This window comes from Diachasmimorpha longicaudata, unplaced genomic scaffold, assembly GCF_034640455.1.
Source record: "Diachasmimorpha longicaudata isolate KC_UGA_2023 unplaced genomic scaffold, iyDiaLong2 ctg00000057.1, whole genome shotgun sequence".
Lineage (NCBI taxonomy): Eukaryota > Metazoa > Arthropoda > Insecta > Hymenoptera > Braconidae > Diachasmimorpha > Diachasmimorpha longicaudata.
Window position 1 is genome coordinate 1,081,808 of NW_026973896.1, and position 9,309 is coordinate 1,091,116.

A 9,309-nucleotide genomic window follows, 5' to 3' on the forward strand; every position below is an offset into this window, starting at 1 on the left:
CAGTTTCCGTGGTTATTCGACGTGCTGAAACCGAATATGATGCCAGATTATGTCTAGGTGCAGCCAAAAAAAAGTGACTCCCACGATGTCGTAAAAACGCATATGTATAATCGACTTTTTCTCGAAGACAAATCGTTCACACGCAAACTTCGCGCATTGCACACGTGTAGTTCGACGAGACGAAGCTCTTGCACCCGGTTTCATCGGCCTACGGCAATGTGTACTCAAGTCATATGCCACCATATCGAACACGAATATCAACTCCTATGATTGAGTTTTTCGTGAGCTGTGGTCGCGAAGAAAACGATGTTGCATCAGTTTCCGTGGTTATTCGACGTGCTGAAACCGAATATGATGCCAGATTTTGTCTAGGTGCAGCCAAAAAAAGTGATTCCCACGATGTCGTATAAACGCATATGTATAATCGACTTTTTCTCGAAGACAAATCGTTCACACGCAAACTTCGCGCATTGCACTCGTGTATTTCGTCGAGACGAAGCTATTACACGCGGTTTCATCGGCCTACGACAATGTGTACTCAAGTCATATGCCACCATATCGAACACGAATATCAACTCCTATGATTGAGTTTTTCGTGAGCAGTGGTGGAAAAGAAAACGATGTTGCGTCAGTTTCCTTGGTTATTCGACGTGCTGAAACCGAATATGATGCTAGATTTCGTCTAAGTGCAGGAAAAAAACGTGATTTTCACGATGTCGTATAAACGCATATGTATAATCGACTTTTTCTCGAAGACAAATCGTTCACACGCAAACTTCGCGCATTGCACGCGTGTAGTTCGACGAGACGAAGCTATTGCACATGGTTTCATGGGCCTACGGCAAGGTGTACTCAAGTCATATTCCACCATATCGAACACGAATATCAACTCCTATGATTGAGTTTTTCGTGAACTGTGGTCGCGAAGATAACGATGTTGCATCAGTTTCCGTGGTTATTCGACGAGCTGAAACCGAATATGATGCCAGATTTCCTCTAAGTGATGCCAAACAAAGTGATTCCCACGATGTCGTAAAAACGCATATGTATAATCGATTTTTTCTCGATGACAAATCGTTCTCACGCAAACATCGCGCATTGCTCTCGTGTAGTTCGACGAGACGAAGCTATTGCACACCGTTTCATCGGCCTACGACCATGTGTACTCAACTCATATTCCACCATATCGAACACGAATATCAACTCCTATGATTGAGTTTTTCGTGAGCAGTGGTGGAAAAGAAAACGATGTTGCATCAGTTTCCTTCGTTATTCGACGTGCTGAAACCGAATATAATGCCAGATTTTGTGTAGGTGCAGCCAAAAAAAAGTAATTCGCACGATGTCGTAAAAACACATATGTATAATCGACTTTTTCTTGAAGACAAATCGATCACACGCAAACTTCGAGCAATGCACTCGTATAGTTCGACGAGACGAAGATATTGCACGCGGTTTCATCGGCCTACGACTATGTGTACTCAAGTTATATGCCATCATATCGAACACGAATATCAACTTAGATGATTGAGTTTTTCGTGAACTGTGGTCGCGAAGATAACGATGTTGCATCAGTTTCCGTGGTTATTCGACGTGCTGAAACCGAATATGATGCCAGATTTCCTCTAAGTGATGCCAAACAAAGTGATTCCCACGATGTCGTAAAAACCCATATGTATAATCGAGTTTTTCTCGACGACAAATCGTTCCCACGCAAACATCGCGCATTGCACTCGTGTAGTTGGACGAGAAGAAGCTATTGCAGGTGGTTTCATCGGCCTACGACTATGTGTACTTAAGTTATATGCCATCATATCGAACACGAATATCAACTCCTATGATTGAGTTTTTCGTGAACTGTGGTCGCGAAGATAACGATGTTGCATCAGTTTCCGTGGTTATTCGACGAGCTGAAACCGAATATGATGCCAGATTTCCTCTAAGTGATGCCAAACAAAGTGATTCCCACGATGTCGTAAAAACGCATATGTATAATCGATTTTTTCTCGATGACAAATCGTTCTCACGCAAACATCGCGCATTGCTCTCGTGTAGTTCGACGAGACGAAGCTATTGCACACCATTTCATCGGCCTACGACCATGTGTACTCAACTCATATTCCACCATATCGAACACGAATATCAACTCCTATGATTGAGTTTTTCGTGAGCAGTGGTGGAAAAGAAAACGATGTTGCACCAGTTTCCATCGTTATTCGACGTGCTGAAACCGAATATAATGCCAGATTTTGTGTAGGTGCAGCCAAAAAAAAGTAATTCGCACGATGTCGTAAAAACACATATGTATAATCGACTTTTTCTTGAAGACAAATCGATCACACGCAAACTTCGAGCAATGCACTCGTATAGTTCGACGAGACGAAGATATTGCACGCGGTTTCATCGGCCGACGACTATGTGTACTCAAGTTATATGCCATCATATCGAACACGAATATCAACTTAGATGATTGAGTTTTTCGTGAACTGTGGTCGCGAAGATAACGATGTTGCATCAGTTTCCGTGGTTATTCGACGTGCTGAAACCGAATATGATGCCAGATTTCCTCTAAGTGATGCCAAACAAAGTGATTCCCACGATGTCGTAAAAACGCATATGTATAATCGATTTTTTCTCGATGACACATCGTTCCCACGCAAACATCGCGCATTGCTCTCGTGTAGTTCGACGAGAAGAAGCTATTGCACACGGTTTCGTCGGCCTACGACTATGTGTACTCAAGTTATACGCCATCATATCGAACACGAATATCAACTTCGATGATTGAGTTTTTCGTGAGCAGTGGTGGAAAAGAAAACGATGTTGCATCAGTTTCCTTCGTTATTCGACGTGCTGAAACCGAATATAATGCCAGATTTTGTGTAGGTGCAGCCAAAAAAAAGTAATTCGCACGATGTCGTAAAAACACATATGTATAATCGACTTTTTCTTGAAGACAAATCGATCACACGCAAACTTCGAGCAATGCACTCGTATAGTCCGACGAGACGAAGATATTGCACACGGTTTCATCGGCCTACGACCATGTGTACTCAAGTTCTAACTCCACCATATCGAACACAAATATCAACTCCTATGATTGAGTTTTTCGTGAGCAGTGGTGGAAAAGAAAACGATGTTGCGTCAGTTTCGTTCGTTATCCGACGTGCTGAAACCGAATATGATGCCAGATTTCGTCTAAGTGCAGAAAAAAAAGTAATTCCCACGATGTCGTAAAAACCCATATGTATAATCGAGTTTTTCTCGCCGACAAATCGTTCCCACGCAAACATCGCGCATTGCACTCGTGTAGTTGGACGAGAAGAAGCTATTGCACGTGGTTTCATCGGCCTACGACTATGTGTACTTAAGTTATATGCCATCATATCGAACACGAATATCAACTTAGATGATTGAGTTTTTCGTGAACTATGGTCGCGAAGATAACGATGTTGCATCAGTTTCCGTGGTTATTCGACGTGCTGAAACCGAATATGATGCCAGATTTTGTGTAGGTGCAGCCAAAAAAAAGTAATTCGCACGATGTCGTAAAAACGCATATGTATAATCGACTTTTTCTTGAAGACAAATCGATCACACGCAAACTTCGAACAATGCACTCGTATAGTTCGACGAGACGAAGCTATTGCACGCGGTTTCATCGGCCTACGCCTATGTGTACTCAAGTTATATGCCATCATATCGAACACGAATATCAACTTCGATGATTGAGTTTTTCGTGAGCTGTGATCGCGAAGAAAACGATGTTGCATCAGTTTCCTTGGTTATTTGACGTGCTGAAACCGAATATGATGCCAGATTTCCTCTAAGTGATGCCAAAAAAAGTGATTCCCACGATGTCGTAAAAACGCATATGTATAATCGATTTTTTCTCGAAGACAAATCGTTCCCACGCAAACATCGGGCAGTGCACTCGTGTAGTTGGACGAGAAGAAGCTATTGCACACGTTTTCATCGGCCTACGACTATGTGTACTCAAGTTATATGCCATCATATCGAACACGAATATCAACTTAGATGATTGAGTTTTTCGTGAACTGTGGTCGCGAAGATAACGATGTTGCATCAGTTTCCGTGGTTATTCGACGTGCTGAAACCGAATATGATGCCAGATTTCCTCTAAGTCATGCCAAACAAAGTGATTCCCACGATGTCGTAAAAACGCATATGTGAAATCGACTTTTTCTCGAAGACAAATCGTTCCCACGCAAACATCGCGCATTGCACTCGTGTAGTTGGACGAGAAGAAGCTATTGCACACGGTTTCATCGGCCTACGATCATGTGTACTCAAGTTCTATGCCACCATATCGAACACAAATATCAACTTCTATGATTGAGTTTTTCGTGAGCAGTGGTGGAAAAGAACACGATGTTGCGTCAGTTTCGTTGGTTATCCGACGTGCTGAAACCGAATATGATGCCAGATTTCATCTAAGTGCAGAAAAAAAAGTAATTCCCACGATGTCGTAAAAACGCATATGTATAATCGAGTTTTTCTCGAAGACAAATCGTTCCCACGCAAACATCGCGCATTGCACTCGTGTAGTTCGACGAGAAGAAGCTATTGCACGCGGTTTCATCGGCCTACGACCATGTGTACTCAAGTTATATGCCATCATATCGAACACGAATATCAACTTCGATGATTGAGTTTTTGGTGAACTGTGGTCGCGAAGAAAACGATGTTGCATCAGTTTCCGTGGTTATTCGACGTGCTGAAACCGAATATGATGCCAGATTTTGTCTAGGTGCAGCCAAAAAAAGTGATTCCCACGATGTCGTATAAACGCATATGTATAATCGACTTTTTCTCGAAGACAAATCGTTCACACGCAAACTTCGCGCATTGCACTCGTGTATTTCGTCGAGACGAAGCTATTACACGCGGTTTCATCGGCCTACGACAATGTGTACTCAAGTCATATGCCACCATATCGAACACGAATATCAACTCCTATGATTGAGTTTTTCGTGAGCAGTGGTGGAAAAGAAAACGATGTTGCGTCAGTTTCCTTGGTTATTCGACGTGCTGAAACCGAATATGATGCCAGATTTTGTCTAGGTGCAGCCAAAAAAAGTGATTCCCACGATGTCGTATAAACGCATATGTATAATCGACTTTTTCTCGAAGACAAATCATTCACACGCAAACTTCGCGCATTGCACACGTGTAGTTCGACGAGACGAAGCTATTGCACACGGTTTCATCGGCCTTCGCGCAATGTGTACTCAAGTCATATGCCACCATAGCGAACACGAATATCAACTCCTATGATTGAGTTTTTCGTGAGCTGTGGTCGCGAAGAAAACGATGTTGCATCAGTTTCCTTCGTTATTCGACGTGCTGAAACCGAATATAATGCCAGATTTTGTGTAGGTGCAGCCAAAAAAAAGTGACTCCCACGATGTCGTAAAAACGCATATGTATAATCGATTTTTTCTCGAAGACAAATCGTTCCCACGCAAACATCGGGCAGTGCACTCGTGTAGTTGGACGAGAAGAAGCTATTGCACACGTTTTCATCGGCCTACGACTATGTGTACTCAAGTTATATGCCATCATATCGAACACGAATATCAACTTAGATGATTGAGTTTTTCGTGAACTGTGGTCGCGAAGATAACGATGTTGCATCAGTTTCCGTGGTTATTCGACGTGCTGAAACCGAATATGATGCCAGATTTCCTCTAAGTGATGCCAAACAAAGTGATTCCCACGATGTCGTAAAAACGCATATGTATAATCGACTTTTTCTCGAAGACAAATCGTTCCCACGCAAACATCGCGCATTGCACTCGTGTAGTTGGACGAGAAGAAGCTATTGCACACGGTTTCATCGGCCTACGACCATGTGTACTCAAGTTCTATGCCACCATATCGAACACAAATATCAACTCCTATGATTGAGTTTTTCGTGAGCAGTGGTGGAAAAGAACACGATGTTGCGTCAGTTTCGTTGGTTATCCGACGTGCTGAAACCGAATATGATGCCAGATTTCATCTAAGTGCAGAAAAAAAAGTAATTACCACGATGTCGTAAAAACGCATATGTATAATCGACTTTTTCTTGAAGACAAATCGATCACACGCAAACTTCGAACAATGCACTTTTATAGTTCGACGAGAGGAAGCTATTGCACGCGGTTTCATCGGCCTACGCCTATGTGTACTCAAGTTATATGCCATCATATCGAACACGAATATCAACTTCGATGATTGAGTTTTTCGTGAGCAGTGGTGGAAAAGAAAACGATGTTGCATCAGTTTCCTTCGTTATTCGACGTGCTGAAACCGCATATGATGCCAGATTTTGTCTAGGTGCAGCCATAAAAAAGTGATTCCCACGATGTCGTAAAAACGCATATGTATAATCGACTTTTTCGCGAAGACAAATCGTTCCCACGCAAACATCGCGCATTGCACTCGTGTAGTTGGACGAGAAGAAGCTATTGCACACGGTTTCATCGGCCTACGACCATGTGTACTCAAGTTCTATGCCACCATATCGAACACAAATATCAACTCCTATGATTGAGTTTTTCGTGAGCAGTGGTGGAAAAGAACACGATGTTGCGTCAGTTTCGTTGGTTATCCGACGTGCTGAAACCGAATATGATGCCAGATTTTGTCTAGGTGCAGCCAAAAAAATCACTCCCACGATGTCGTAAAAACGCATATGTATAATCGACTTTTTCTCGAAGACAAATCGTTCACACGCAAACTTCGCGCATTGCACACGTGTAGTTCGACGAGACGAAGCTATTGCACACGGTTTCATCGGCCTTCGCGCAATGTGTACTCAAGTCATATGCCACCATAGCGAACACGAATATCAACTTCGATGATTGAGTTTTTGGTGAACTGTGGTCGCGAAGAAAACGATGTTGCATCAGTTTCCGTGGTTATTCGACGTGCTGAAACCGAATATGATGCCAGATTTTGTCTAGGTGCAGCAAAAAAAAGTGATTCCCACGATGTCGTATAAACGCATATGTATAATCGACTTTTTCTCGAAGACAAATCGTTCACACGCAAACTTCGCGCATTGCACTCGTGTATTTCGTCGAGACGAAGCTATTACACGCGGTTTCATCGGCCTACGACAATGTGTACTCAAGTCATATGCCACCATATCGAACACGAATATCAACTCCTATGATTGAGTTTTTCGTGAGCAGTGGTGGAAAAGAAAACGATGTTGCGTCAGTTTCCTTGGTTATTCGACGTGCTGAAACCGAATATGATGCTAGATTTCGTCTAAGTGCAGGAAAAAAACGTGATTTTCACGATGTCGTATAAACGCATATGTATAATCGACTTTTTCTCGAAGACAAATCGTTCACACGCAAACTTCGCGCATTGCACGCGTGTAGTTCGACGAGACGAAGCTATTGCACATGGTTTCATGGGCCTACGGCAAGGTGTACTCAAGTCATATTCCACCATATCGAACACGAATATCAACTCCTATGATTGAGTTTTTCGTGAACTGTGGTCGCGAAGATAACGATGTTGCATCAGTTTCCGTGGTTATTCGACGTGCTGAAACCGAATATGATGCCAGATTTCCTCTAAGTGATGCCAAACAAAGTGATTCCCACGATGTCGTAAAAACGCATATGTATAATCGATTTTTTCTCGATGACAAATCGTTCCCACGCAAACATCGCGCATTGCTCTCGTGTAGTTCGACGAGAAGAAGCTATTGCACACGGTTTCATCGGCCTACGACTATGTGTACTCAAGTTATATGCCATCATATCGAACACGAATATCAACTTCGATGATTGAGTTTTTCGTGAGCAGTGGTGGAAAAGAAAACGATGTTGCATCAGTTTCCTTCGTTATTCGACGTGCTGAAACCGAATATAATGCCAGATTTTGTGTAGGTGCAGCCAAAAAAAAGTAATTCGCACGATGTCGTAAAAACACATATGTATAATCGACGTTTTCTTGAAGACAAATCGATCACACGCAAACTTCGAGCAATGCACTCGTATAGTCCGACGAGACGAAGATATTGCACACGGTTTCATCGGCCTACGACCATGTGTACTCAAGTTCTAACTCCACCATATCGAACACAAATATCAACTCCTGTGATTGAGTTTTTCGTGAGCAGTGGTGGAAAAGAAAACGATGTTGCGTCAGTTTCGTTCGTTATCCGACGTGCTGAAACCGAATATGATGCCAGATTTCGTCTAAGTGCAGAAAAAAAAGTAATTCCCACGATGTCGTAAAAACCCATATGTATAATCGAGTTTTTCTCGACGACAAATCGTTCCCACGCAAACATCGCGCATTGCACTCGTGTAGTTGGACGAGAAGAAGCTATTGCACGTGGTTTCATCGGCCTACGACTATGTGTACTTAAGTTATATGCCATCATATCGAACACGAATATCAACTCCTATGATTGAGTTTTTCGTGAACTGTGGTCGCGAAGATAACGATGTTGCATCAGTTTCCGTGGTTATTCGACGAGCTGAAACCGAATATGATGCCAGATTTCCTCTAAGTGATGCCAAACAAAGTGATTCCCACGATGTCGTAAAAACGCATATGTATAATCGATTTTTTCTCGATGACAAATCGTTCTCACGCAAACATCGCGCATTGCTCTCGTGTAGTTCGACGAGACGAAGCTATTGCACACCGTTTCATCGGCCTACGACCATGTGTACTCAACTCATATTCCACCATATCGAACACGAATATCAACTCCTATGATTGAGTTTGTCGTGAGCAGTGGTGGAAAAGAAAACGATGTTGCATCAGTTTCCTTCGTTATTCGACGTGCTGAAACCGAATATAATGCCAGATTTTGTGTAGGTGCAGCCAAAAAAAAGTAATTCGCACGATGTCGTAAAAACACATATGTATAATCGACTTTTTCTTGAAGACAAATCGATCACACGCAAACTTCGAGCAATGCACTCGTATAGTTCGACGAGACGAAGATATTGCACGCGGTTTCATCGGCCTACGACTATGTGTACTCAAGTTATATGCCATCATATCGAACACGAATATCAACTTAGATGATTGAGTTTTTCGTGAACTGTGGTCGCGAAGATAACGATGTTGCATCAGTTTCCGTGGTTATTCGACGTGCTGAAACCGAATATGATGCCAGATTTCCTCTAAGTGATGCCAAACAAAGTGATTCCCACGATGTCGTAAAAACCCATATGTATAATCGAGTTTTTCTCGACGACAAATCGTTCCCACGCAAACATCGCGCATTGCACTCGTGTAGTTGGACGAGAAGAAGCTATTGCACGT